The sequence below is a fragment of the Prunus dulcis genome, unplaced genomic scaffold (assembly GCF_902201215.1).
Source record: "Prunus dulcis unplaced genomic scaffold, ALMONDv2, whole genome shotgun sequence".
Classification (NCBI taxonomy): Eukaryota; Viridiplantae; Streptophyta; class Magnoliopsida; order Rosales; family Rosaceae; genus Prunus; species Prunus dulcis.
The window spans coordinates 1-14,531 of NW_023010035.1; the positions used below are offsets into that span (position 1 = coordinate 1).

Consider the following 14,531-nt stretch of genomic DNA (forward strand, 5'->3'; position numbering starts at 1 on the left):
AAAGAAAAAAATTGTTAACAAAAAATCTTATTAAGACGACGGTTTAAATTAAAGGTACGACGTATAAAATGCTAAAATATGAAAAACTATGAGATGGCTTGTCAGGGAATTTTCTATGTATTCTTCTCCTTGTAGGAGGTCATGTTAATAATACAACGAAACCTGAATGGGCAAGTAAATAATAAATTCCTAAATCTATTTGCAGTAGGAAATCAGGAATTAAAGTAAATCAATTACAATTATAATAGGAGTTCTTGGTGTGTAAGGAAAGTAAGTCAATATCCACTAGTCACGCCAACACTCCCCCTCACGTTGGTGCATAGATGTCGCCAATGCCCAACTGATCTAGTGAATTGTGGAATGCTTTACTGGAAATCGCATTTGTCAAAATATCCGCCAATTGATCCTCGGATTTCACAAAATGCACAATCTGGTCCATGTGTCGGGGTCGTTAGTCAAGAAGTCATAATCTGTGCAGCGGAAGATGCATAGGATACAGGTTGAGTAGGAATTGGGATCGAAATCTGAGCCTGAGTCGAGGCCGGAGTCGGAGTCGAAATCAGAATCAGGGTCTGAATCAGAAAAAAATTCGGGGTTGGGGTCATCATTGGAGTGGGGTCGGGGTCGTCTTCGGAGTCGGGGTCGGGATCGTCGTCTTCATAGTCAGGGTCGGGGTCGGGGTCGTCTTCGAAGTCGGGGTCGGGGTCGTCGTCGTGATAGTCGGAGTCGGGGTCGGGGTCGTCGTCGTGATAGTCGGAGTCGGGGTCGGGGTTGTCAAAAGAGATCCTGATTCTGGATCGGGTTCGGGGTCAAAGTCTGCATCTGTAGGAGCGGAACCATCTAGGCACTCAACTCAACAATGGTTGGTGGAGAATGAGAGAATGAGTCGGTGATGCTACCTCCATGAGGGTTGAAAAAATCATCAACCCCCATAACACTAAATAAAATAATCTCTATTACAATAGGACAAAATATAATTAGTAAGTAACCAAAATTCTAATGAAATAAGGACTCGCCAACACTCCCCCTCAAGTTGGGCAAAGATATTTCGCAGGCCCAACTTGACAAGCGAGTCATAGGACACCATACTTGAGAAGCACCAATTGTAGAGAAGATCTTTTAGTCAACCACGAGTGAAACAAGTGACAAACTAAAACAAAGTTTACAGCGGAAACACAAGAGCAAACCCTAAAAAATAGGGCGCATAGCAAAACACAGAAACCCTGTGAGCACGACTGTAGATAAGGCAGAACACAGAAACCTCGTGAGCACGGCAGTAGGTAAGGCAGAACAAAGAAACTGTGTGAGCACAGCAATTGGTAAGGCAGAACACAGAAACTCTGTGAGCACGACAATAGGTAAGGCAGAACACGAAAACCCCATGAGCACGGCAGTAGAGACAATGGCAACAATAAATTCTTTCATATAAACTTTAACTAATTCACTCAGACACAACTTCTCTTCAATCCTCCTCTCCCCTTGAAGAGAAGGGGTCGTCGGAGTCAAGAAATAAGCAACATCTTCATGGAAATATGTCAAGGTAATTGGGATTAGTCAATAAACATATCCCTTTCACTCCCCCTCCCCCCTCTCAAGGGGGGAGAAGAACACAAGCACAAGTCCCTAGATCGAACCAGGCTCTGATACCATGCTAAAATATGAAAACTATGAGAGAATATTTGTTTGTGGGAATTTTCTGTGTATTCTTCTCTTTGTAGGAGGTCATATTTATAATACAACGAAACCTGAATGGGCAAGTAAATAATAAATTCCTAAATCTATTTGCAATAGGAAATCATGAATTAAAGTAAATCAATTACAATTATAATAGGAATTCTTGATGTGTAAGGAAAGTAAGTCAATATCCACAAGTCACGCCAACATAAAATGAATAAATACGACGTTAAATTTTATAGTACGATTTAAAGATAACGTCGTAGAACTATACGAGAATGACGTCGATATATTTATATTTTCCGTCGTTGTACATTAATTTAATACGGCGATATTTTGTATTTTAAAGCTGTGGATTTGTTTGTTATTATACGGCGTCTTATACGAAAACCTCGTCGTGTTATTTTATGAGTAAAAACGGCGGCTTTTATTGAAATCGTCGTCTTTACTTTCTACGTCGGTCGATTCATAACTTCTACCGTTCTTTGTTGGCTTTGATTTTACACTGCGGAAATCTGTTTCAAATAGACGTCGGTTGTTTAATTAGGTACGTCGTTATTTTTGAACAGTCATTTGAATCTCCATTTTTTAGTTATCTAAGGTTGTATTACACGACGGTGTTTTTAGAACCGTCGTCTTTTTAAAAACCACGACGGTTTTCACTTAGACCGTCGTTGTTTTCTGGTCGTCTTTTTCACTTTTTGTAGTAGTGGAAGCTTAGGGCCTTAGGGCCCTAGGTCTTTAGGACTCTTCATTTGGGGATATGTTTGTGGATAAAATTGTCATAGGGCTGAGCTTCATATGGATTGGAATTCTATCCAGAGATGGACTTCTACTTTGAGGCTAATTAGGATTTGATTATCTCCAAGTTATTATATAAAGGCAACTCACTTGAGAGGGGTTCCAGGGAGGCTTTTCTCTCGCATCCTCTCGCGAGAACTCAACCCTACGATATTAATAACTTCTTTTATTCATTATATGAATGCTATGGGTGAAATTGGGATATGAGTTTCTCTTGTTCTTTCTTCATTCAATAGTGAAAATACCCAACACCCTGTAGACATAGCCCAATTATGGGTAAATCACATAAATCTCTCATGTCTCTTGATTGCATGTTCTAACTTAACTTCTATTTACAAGTGCAATCCCTAAGCACTAGAAATCGTTCTAGAGAATGACCTGCTTTGTTTGGAAGGATTGCTGACCTCGATCTCGAAGAGGTTATTTTCTATTGAATCAAATTTAGACATCAACAGTTTGGCGTCGTCCATGAAAAACGATACGAAAATCCTTATTGTTTACATCACCGTTATCTCGTCCCTGGTAAAACTCCACTTGCACCAAGAACGCCTCCTCTGCAAAGATTGCTCCAACAAAGTTTCAGTTAAGACACCTATATGTCTTCCATCTGCGTTGCCTAGTCTACGAAGCAAAGACCGAAACAATTGAAAAAGAAGACATCGAAGAGAAACCAAAAGTAATCTTCTCAAAGCATTATTAGTTAGCCAGAGGACGCATATTACCAACAGGGAACAAGAACCAAGACAAAAAGGAAAATGGGTATGGCCTTGTCATGTTTCACTGCATATAGCTTTTATTTTAAACCCACATACTTTTGGGTCACCTTCCCTACATGCATGGGAATGCAAAGTACAAATGCTTTTACAATCTGAACCAAGGGAACAGCAACCAAAAGAAAATCAGGGGACTTCCTTACTTGTTTCAATTGCTTTTGTTTGCAGCAATTTGATCACACGAATGTCCCCAAGACAAAAACAAAATAGAGAGCAGCCACTGTGAGAATGTGAAGGTAAATAGTTCCACATTGGAAAGTTAAGAAACCCAGCAAGGGCTTATAAAGAGTTGGGCTACTCCCCCATTGCCAATTGGTTTTGAGGTGGAACCTCAACTTCCTTCATGGTATCAGAGCGGGTTGCCCACGTGTGAAAGCCCAACGGCCACACGTGCTTCATGTCACCCAAATTGTGTTGTCCATGTGTTAGACTTGAAAATTAACCACACGTGCGGGGGCGTGTGAAAATGTGAAGGTAAAGAGTTCCACATTGGAAAGTTAAGAAACCTAGCAAGGGCTTATAAGGAGTTGGCTACTCCTCCCATTGCCAATTGGTTTTGGGGTGGAAGGGCGTGTGAGAATGTGAAGGTAAAGAGTTCCACATTGGAAAGTTAAGAAACCTAGCAAGGGCTTATGAGGAGTTGGGCTACTCCCCCCATTGCCAATTGGTTTTGGGGTGGAACCTCAACTTCCTTCAGCCACACATGTCAAAGGGAAAATTCTATTTTCAATCAACGTCTGCAGCAACATTCTTATATATGGTTTCCAGTGTAAGAAAAGATGGGGCAGTCGACAGAAATTTCTCCATGGATATTTTTCGACATGGCATGTGTATTTTTCGAGGGCCTAGGATATTGGGGATGCCTCATTATTTCCCACAAATGCTCCAAATTTGGTTCCCATATCTGATATATATCGTTTGAAAAAAAAATAAAAATTTGAAGACGAGAAGACTGTTGATGGGTATATTTTATATTATATATTTAACCTCATTCTTAGTATATTTTGGTTAATATTTTGGAAGAATTTTGATACTTTGAATTCTATTTTCAATATAGGACTTTCGACTTCCTCTGGAGCAAACCATAATCAAATGGACAAATTTTGGAGTAATTCTAGTTGGGGGACGTTCATGAGCCACTTAGCATGATCGAATCAAAATTTCAGATTTTTCTTCCAAGCGGTTATTTTCTGGCATTAAAATAAAAGAGCAGTGCGTGGTGCTGGAATAATGACGTTTTGGGCTTTTATTGCGTCTTTGGAGCCCAAGATGACCTCGGATGGGTTCGTGGCCTTCTAGAGAAGTGTTCAAAACATTTTTATCTTAAGAACAAGCTATCTTGGCCCAGATTTGGAGGAGATTTGGGGCCAAAACGTGGCTGGGCAGGTTTTGGGCAGATTCTCCTATTCCAATTTGGACTTTATTTTCTAGTATTATTTTATTTTAATTAGTTTTCTTGTGGGGATAGAAAAGATGTACATTGGCAGCTAGGTTTTTGTCACACCCCGGACCGGCTCCGCCGTAGCACGATATTGTCCGCTTTGGGCCTGGCTACATTCTCACCAGCCCACACGGTTTTGTTTCTGGGAGCTCACGAAGCAACTTCCCAGGGTGGTCACCCATCCTGGGATTGCTCCAGCCTCCAACTCGCTTAACTTTGGAGTTCCTACGACTCCGAAGCCAGTGAGCTCCCAGAAGGCCTCTTGCTATGAGGATGCGAGGTGTGCCATATAAGGCACATCCCCCCCTCTCCGTTTGGTCGATGTGGGATCTCACAGTTTTAAGGGGTATTTAAGCTGTTTCTCACAAGGAAATTAGGACTTCTTTTTCACTTTTTTCACTTTGCATTGTGGAGAGCAATTGCTAGGGTTTTGGGTTCTTAATGATATTTTCTTGGATTTCAATTATGAGTATGCGTAACTAAATTTCTTTTGCTAGGGTGAAACCTTGAACCTTAGCATGAATATGTGATTTTTATTTAATTGCTTATGATGAGTGCATGCCTACTTGAATTGTTAATCACTGTTTTAAACTATCTAATTGTCTTAATGCCTGATCACCATTAGGATCTTTAGAAAAGTAATTGGATGCAATTTTGGTCGGAAGGTTCCATGAAATTGATGCTAGCTTCTTGTGATTAATAATTGTAAGTACACTTAAGATGAACACCACGTCTTAAGGGTTGCATGGTTTTTCAAAGGGTTTTCACAAAACTTAATGAGTCTTTCATGTTCAGATTTGATTCGAACGTCCGGACGAGTTGCATGTTAGATACACATTATGTGTTGGAGGTTCCAAGTAGAATGTACATTAGGAAAAACCTAACCTTCAAAGTGGCATGTGCAAATCATAAGTAATTGGTAAAAGTTCATAGGATTGCTAAGTGATGGTGAAACCCTAGTGCTTTTATAAATTGATATTCAAAACTCTTTCCTTCAATCGTATTTGTTTTAGTTTAATATTTGTTTTTAGAATCAACCAAATTCATAATCATTTTTCTTGGCCTTTTATTTTAAGTAGTTATTTGGAATTTATTTTTACTTAAATTGCTAATTAGTCATTGAGGAAAACGACCTTGCATGAGCATCTATACTACAATAGCCTTGTATTCTTACAAGTATTTTATGTGATTTTAACCCTGTTTGCATAGGTACTAAAAATCCTATCAACTATCATCACAAGGCCCAAAAGCATTGCCTATTGATCAGCACACTGATCACATTGTTCTAACATCTGTACATATACTCGTGCTCTAACATGAGGCATGGTTCTCACTTTACGAGCCAATCTTTCAGCCAAGGTTCCTCCATCGCGACTCGAGCTCCAAGGGAAACGAAGGTCCCGACTAAAGAGAAGCCAAAAAAAAGAAAGTCTTGTTACAACTACTGATAGTTTTTCTGTGCATTTAGAAGGTTTTCGACACATTATTGATTTTTCGGAAAGAATTTTAGTGCAAGTCCAATTGGAGATGAAAGTTAAGACATCAAATATTGTTGGGTGAATTTTAGAGCAAGTCGAATTGGAAAAGTGAAAGTTGAGAAATTCGTAAACAAAAGAAAAATAGTGTAAGCGACGGATGAGCTCCAGTTTTTATTTTAGGGTATTCAGAGCCACAGTGGTAAAATGCATGGTATGTGACATGCATGCTTTGTGCCCTAAAGTGTGAATTAGTGGGATTAGAAGGGAGTGAGTTCATGGCATCACCTCATATGCAAATTTATTTATCTGGTCTAGTTGCATAATTTATGTATCTTGTGTTGTTTGATGCATGATACTTTGATTAACTATGATAGTTGACCTTAAGGGGTTTGATGGTACTCAATTGGGCATTAGAATGCTCATGCCCTAATAGACTGTGCGTGATTCAAGGCGAAATTTGAGGAAGTGGGTTTCAACCAAGCTACTAGGTCTTTGTTGTTGATTTGTGTAATTTATATTTGTAAGTAGTCAACCGTTTGTTAAAGATCTTAGTGTGTATTTAATTACGAGCTACTGTGACTCTAATTCTGTGTTATTAAGTAAATTTGTATTATTTGTGACTCTATTTCTCATCATATCATGGTTGTATGATTTTATTCTTAGAATTTTATTCTTAGAATTTTATTCTTATGACTATGGTATGACTCACACCCTGATTCCGGGAATATTCATTATTCTAGAATCGGGTCGTGACAGTGGAGGAGGAAGGGTGGGATTGCACGAGTGGTTGTCTTATTTATTTTTTTAATTTTTTTATAAAGTTCTTATTTGCCTTTATTTTTCTGTTGTTTTTATATATTTGATTTTTATTTTACTCAAAATTATAAATATACCCTTAGTATTAACGAAGAATTGGATGAAATCATCTAAAATCTAATGACAAGTGTGAAATTGGCCATTTCAATTAATTCAGTTGCTAAATTGGCTGACTTTTTAGTTCAAGGAGTTAAATTCGATTAGGGTCCTAATTCGAGGGGTATTTCAACAAAATTTTAACTAAAAAATAAGGAGTATAATTGTAAATGCTCTCATAATTTATAAATAAACAAGTTCCCCATATAGTAATTGTACACTTCGACATTTTACATATGCACTTACTTAGTATTACTAATGTTAAATATTATTGTAGCGTCTCATAAGCCAATCTAGATGAGAGAGTTCATGTAATTGGAATGAGCTATTAATGATATGATGCATATTTATTTGCCAGTGCAGTGTAGCTTTACAATTTGACAAGAAACCCATTTCTAGTCATAGAAATACCCTACATGAAATTGACTTCATAAACACACCCTTCCTTACATTAAATAGACTTTATAAACATACTCTACTATTGCCATAGAAATACCCTACATGAAATTGACTTCATAAACACACCCTACCTTACATTAAACAGACATTATAAACACGCCCTACTATTGCCAGCTGTTCTTTTTTTTAGTTTACTTAATATACAGATTTCCTGATTTACCCTTTAGTGAGAAATTCATATAAAAAACTCAAAATTGGATTATTACTCATCGGTTGTTACTCTCTCTCTCTCTCTCTCTCTCTCTCTCTCTCTCTCTTGGATTATTACTCATCGGTTGGTGGTACAGACGCAGACATATTTCCAGAAGTAGTAGCCTCGATCTAATGTGTTGTTGCAGACGACAATGGATTTCTCGGTAAAAATTAAAATGGGTGAATTTTCATTTCCCATTGTTTATGCTTAATCTTTTATTTTTCGATTAATTAAGCAGGGGGTTGAGCAGAGATCGAGTTCTTTATCATTGGGTGAGTGGATCTGCGCGGCATTTTTGTTTGTAGCGATCATAGAGGTGTTGATTTTTGTTGTGATCGATTGCTTCAGCAGCCGTCCCTTCCCAAACAAACGCCGTTTCGCTTTCGGTGATATGTCTATCATCGCCAATGAAACCAGATGTATGAATTTTTTTATTTATTTAAAATATTCAGAAGATTAAGAAAACTATATATATGCAAAACTTCGAATTGTGAATTATTCCTTTTGCTTTGGAAATTTTGGAAAAAAAGAAAAAGAAAGAAGAAATAAATGATTAGTTAATGAGAATTTTGAATGTTGTTTGTGTTGTTTACTTACATGAAATCATGATGCAATTACTGTTAATGAGTTGGAGGTATTGTATGAGATGTTTAAAAAGTTGAGTAGTTCAATTATCGACGACAGATCAATTCATAGGATCAGCCAAATTTCTTTGAATCATTCAAATCCAATTATGAAGAAATGTGTTGTTTCTTTCTAGTTTCATGCATTGTAGTAATTATTTGGATGATGATTATGTTGCAGGAAGAGTTTCAACTAGCACTATTCAGAACTCCTTATGGTGAAAATCTTTTCCTGAACAGGGTATATGCTTCATACCAACATCTTGAACTAATTGACAAGGATATATATAATTCCCTGCACCTACTTACGCGAACTGGATTTTGCTTTTCTAGGATTTTGATCTCTTAGATGAAAAGAAAGTGGTGTCTTTGAATTTGATGAGTTTGTTCATGCACTCAATGTCTTCCATCCATATGCCCCTTTAGATGATAAAATTGATTGTAAGTCTAACTGCTACAAGAGGCAAAGCTAAATGTTGTGTGTGTGTGTCTTTCTTGTTATCTTATGTTGTTTGTTAATTACTTGCAGTTGCATTTAGGCTCTATGATCTGAGACAAACCGGGTTCATTGAGGGAGAAGAAGTGAGTCTTGTACTACTTTTTTTACTGTCTAAGTCTCTGAGAAAATTTATAATTTTATGGGTATTTTTACGTTTGATACCTTGTATGAACACAGACACGATATTTAAATTAAGCAGCCTCTGTTTGGTTTCAAGTTAAGCAAATGGTGATTGCCATAATGATGGAATCTTACTTGAAATTGTCACATGATCTTCTTAAGTCTATTATTGATAATGTAAGCACTACGAAGTTGTGTAAGTTTGGATATTGTTTTACTGGGTGGTAATCAGAGCTTGTGGAGAATTTATACTCACGACATCTTCTATGACATAGTATTGACAGTGTAATTCTATGATATAATATTAACAGTGTACTTTTTTTCTTTCTTATACAGTGTACTTTTTTTCTTTCTTATAGAGGTATTTTCTTTTGCCTTTGCGATTGTATGTGGTGAAACTATGGACAATTGGAGGTGGTTTCTGCAAAAGATATCGGATGTCTTGCTTGGCTTTTGTAGGTTTTTTAAAATTTTTTGTATGAAATGGTATTAACAATGTACTTCTATGACATGGTATTAACAATGTACTTTCATGAAATGGTATTAACAATGTACTTCTATGACATGATTTTAACAATGTACTTCTATGACATGGTATTAATAGTGTACGGAGGTTCAGTGGAGAAGGGTCGTAAAGACGCTCTTTGATTTTCGTGATTTTTTATTTTTATTTTTTAGTTTGGGTTTTTTATTTTTTTTAAAACTTGGGCTGGGCTTGTTTTGGGGTTTTTTTTTTAGTTTTTTGTGTTGGGCTTATTTTAAGTTAATCAATGGTAGAGATGTAATTTATAGGAACTTCAACACTCATTTCTTATATAGTAAATAGTTTTTGAGTATGTTTCTAAAGTGCATTTCATGTGGGGTTTTTTTTATTTTTTATAATTTCAACCTCTATTTTGGATATATTACTAAAGCTCCCAAAGCATAATCCATGATTTATATAAATGAGTAGATGTGGGCTTAGCCAAGTTAGTTTAGAGCGGATGTGTTTTCCACTCTGCATCTGAGTTCGAATCACCCTCCACCTAATTTAGAGTAAAATATCACTTGTATATAAAATTTTTAAAAAAAAAATTATATAAAGAATTATTGAACGATCGCTGTCCTTCAGGCCCAAAAGAAAATGTCTTGGTGCTTAATATTAATTAATTAATTTGGCACGCCAAATGAGTATTCCACTTCTTCGAAAGTGATGGATGCTCTAGCATTCAAACCCTTGAATTTCCTTATTCCAATCTCACACGTCTCCCATGCTGTCCTATTCTTAATTTCCACATTTCATAGACTTGGACCAAAAATAATAATAAGAAAAGCACAACGACCCAGTATAAAAATTTGGGCAAAGTATAATTTTGAACCAGTACAGGGTGCCAATGGTTTCCCACCACAGTGGGGAATGGTAGCTTTCCCTCCCCATGGCAGCCAGTTCGAACCCGTTTGAACTCCAATGTAACCCCGAAAATAAAGTTGAACGTTAACTATTGCAATTATCACTCAACTTGTTCCCAAATTTTATTCTGGTGACTCAGTTCAATTTTAAAATTCTATATGTTTGTATTAAGGGTAAACTAGAGATGTCACCTCTCAAATAAGGGATAAATTAGACACTTCACCACTTATGTGAAATAAAATAAAGAAATTCCAGGGGATGGTATTTGTTAATTGGAGTGGGGCTGTGTGGGATGCCCTTAAAAATATATGTTGGATGTCCTTGGTTGTTGAAAAAGGCGTGAGAGTTTGTGTGTGATTTAGGAAGTTATGAGGAAATTTTATGGGCTTGAATCATTCAACTTATATTTTATATATATATATATATATATATATGTAAAATATTCAGAGAGAACCGGAGAGGGTGATAGTCAAACTCTTGTCTAGCAATGTAGGAGAAAATACCAAGTCAATAGTTGGATGCGTCGTTTTAAGATGAGGGAGGCCATGGATATCGAACAGTAAGTCAATAGCACGACACATAATAGTGTCATTTTGATCAGAGAATTTGATCAGAGAAAATCCATGGGCATTATTTCCACAGAAATGCAACAAGCTGTTCTCATCTCTTCCCTTTGCTTAATTTTGGTCGCTTTTTCCAGAGTTGTTGGAGAAACCCAAAAAGCGTGCACACAACTGAACTGTGGGGGGGATCATGGCCCCGCTATCCGTTTCCCTTTCAGGCACAAAGACAGACACCCAGATCATTGTGGATATCCTGGGTTTGTTGTATCTTGCAATGAAAGACATGAGACTGTTCTTGAGCTGCCAATTCCAGTCAAATTCTCTGTGAATACTATAGATTATAAGAATCAGAAAATCTATTTAGATTACCCACACCGCGAACTGGCAAAGCTTTTAGAAACCCATAACATGTCATTCTTTCCCTTTTACGTAACTTACCCATGGAACTTTACGCTATTCGATTGTTCTTTGGGGCTTGAGGAATCTGGATTTGCATTTCCTGCGGCTGCTGTCCCCTGCCTTAGTAGCCCCGGCCATCATATTTATGCAGTGGATCCTTCTGATAACGTTGAAGGCCTACAATATTGTAACAAGACGTCTAATGTTTTATCAGTCCCAAATATATTCGGTGGTCTGAACCAAATTGTACAGAATGTGAAGCTAAAGGAAAGAAGTGTAGATTGAAGAGTAATGGCACCAAAAACGAAATCGAATGTGTCCATGAAGCAAATACGCGTAAATGGGGTAACATTTATTTATTTATTTTCATATATATATATATATACACGTATTGTGCTTCAGTTTTTACAGATTCCAAATTTCTAATAGAGCATAGATGTTTACACTTTCTGCTTGCTTATTCATGCATAATTTTTTCCTAAGCAAAAACTAAAAACGAAACAATCTTCAAACCGTGTGAAGTTGTACCAAATTCATGTACCCATATAAAATATTAATTTCATAAATATTCTGACTGTGCCATTATCTTTTACAGGTGCAGTAACGATATTAGTGGTTACAGGTGAGTCAACTAACTGGTTTTTGGTTTGTTTCATCTCTACGAGGCGTTGTCGGTATATATATATGTATTCACATAGGGTTTTCTGTGCAGGTGCATCACTGGGTTCATTTGTTCTCATGCTACTGGTCATTGCAGCCTATCATGTCTATAGCTATGACAGAAATGAAAAGGAGAATCGACTGAAAATTGAAAGATTTCTGGAGGACTACAAAGCTCTCAAGCCAAGCAGATATTCTTATGCAGACATTAAGAGGATTACACATCAATTCAAGGACAAGTTAGGGGAAGGAGCCTATGGAACTGTTTATAAAGGAAAGCTTTCTTCTGAATTCTTTGTTGCAGTGAAAGTCCTCAACAGTTCCACGGGAGACAGATGGGGAAGGTTTCATAAATGAAGTGGGAACAATGGGTCATATCCACCATGTTAACGTGGTTCGCTTGGTTGGTTTCTGCGCTGATGGATTTAGACGCGCTCTTGTTTATGAGTTCTTACCTAATGGTTCACTACAAGATTTCATTTCATCAGCCAACAATAATAACAGTTTCCTTGGTTGGGATAAGTTGCAAGATATCGCTCTAGGCGTAGCCCAAGGAATTGAATATCTTCACCAAGGATGTGATCAACGGATCCTCCATTTTGATATCAAACCACATAACGTTTTGCTAGACCACAACTTCACTGCAAAACTTTCAGATTTTAGTTTGGCCAAGTTATGTTCCAAGGATCAAAGCCTAGTGTCAATGACTACAGCTAGGGGAACCATGGGCTACATTGCACCTGAAGTGTTCTCCAGGAACTTTGGAAAGGTGTCCTACAAGTCAGATGTCTATAGTTTTGGAATGCTATTGCTTGAGATGATACGAGATAAAAAGCATATTGGTGCAACGCCAGAGAACTAACGAAGCTTACTACCCAGAGGTGATCTATAATCTTCTCGAAGAAGGGGAAGACCCAAGAATCCATATTGGAGAAGGAGATGGTAAAATTCCAACGAAACTTGCCACTGTAGGGTTGTGGTGCGTCCAATGGAACCCGGTGGATCGTCCTTCCATGAAAACAGTGGTTGAAATGTTGGAAGGAGGAGAAAACTTAACCAAGCCGCCAAATCCTTTTGCTTCCACAGGTTCTACAAGAATATTTGCAACTGGGCCATCAAGAAATTTAAATCTAGAGTTAGAAATAATTGTTGAGTTAGAGTAACAAGTAAGATAATGGTACTAATTAAAATTCAATGTACTGTGTTAATACATACAAACAACCCTTGCTAAGAGCATAAACTCTTCAAATTGTGATTTGTTGACCTACGTGACACTTTGAAGGGTAAAGTTTGCCTCTTTACTACCCCTATCAGTTTCTTCAATTTAATTAATTCAGCGTTTGACTTTTCTTTTTCTTTTTAATCAAACATTAATATTTAATTCAATTTAATAATACCAAATCAATATTTAAATTATAATTCATTATTATTCACTCAGCCCATGTGGCCTTTACCACTCCAAGACAGCTTTTATTGTTCAGAAGCTTAATAAATGCGTTGAAGAGCCAAAGAACAGTGAATCGAGGAGTCCTATATTTGGTGAGTGAGTGTGTTTCACAAGGCTATTGGATAAGGTTTTTGTTGACGTGGTTCACTTATTTTAGTTTCTCAAGGCTTTGAAGAGGTTGTTAGAGATACTCTAAGTTTTTAATTATTTTATCCTCAAATTTGCGTGTTTCCACGTGTCAAAGGCCATAAATTTGTATACCTCGAAACTTTAACTGCAATGCAGAAAATTATTTGTATTTATATATTATAAAACTTGAAAGGACCCGCCCAGAATTTTCCCAAAACCCGAGACGAATCCTTTGGAATTCCTGACATCACCCCGATGCCGGGCCCACTTACTAAAGACTGAGACTTTCTGCCGAAATTTCGGCAGAGTCTCCCCTAAAAATTGGACATTTCCCAAAATTTCAATATGCATAAAAACACATTTAATATCCCCAACTGGCAGCATGCACAATATAATTTCATGCAATTCACACAAATGGCCTTCGGCCTTCCAATAATACTCAATGAACTACCAAACTCGCTAACAGGTCAATTCATGCCTTAAACAAGGCAAACAATAAATTCAAATAAAAATTATGACTAACATTAGTCTGCGGCTGTACCTAATAACCTTAGGTTGCCTACGTACCCTCCTCGAGGGATCAAGCCACACGTAGTTCTTCCATAGAATCTAATTCCACACTTAGGCGACACCTTATTTCATTTCTCTGTATTTCACACAATCTCCCCATACGCCGGTACTACCAACGCCACGTATGGGGCCTGTCAACACGCCGGATAACCTACGCCACGTGCGACCATGTCATACTATCATAATATCTCCCATACGCCGGTACAACCAACGCCACATATGGGGTTTGTCTCAACGCCGGATAACCTACGCCACGCGAGACCTGTACGTCATATCACATATCTCCCCATACGCCGGTACAACCAAATCCACGTATGGGGCCTGTCGACACACCGGATAACCTACGCCACGTGCGACCATGCCATACTATCATAATATCTCCCCATACGCCGGTACAACT

The 14,531-nt window shown here is 37.5% G+C and overlaps 2 pseudogenes; both read left to right on the top strand.

Annotated features, from left to right (window-relative positions):
* Positions 1–7,813: 7,813 nt before the first annotated feature.
* Positions 7,814–9,500, top strand: LOC117612628 (annotated as a pseudogene).
* Positions 9,501–11,116: 1,616 nt separating this feature from the next.
* LOC117612629 lies at positions 11,117–13,148 on the top strand (annotated as a pseudogene).
* The last annotated feature ends 1,383 nt before the right edge of the window (positions 13,149–14,531 follow it).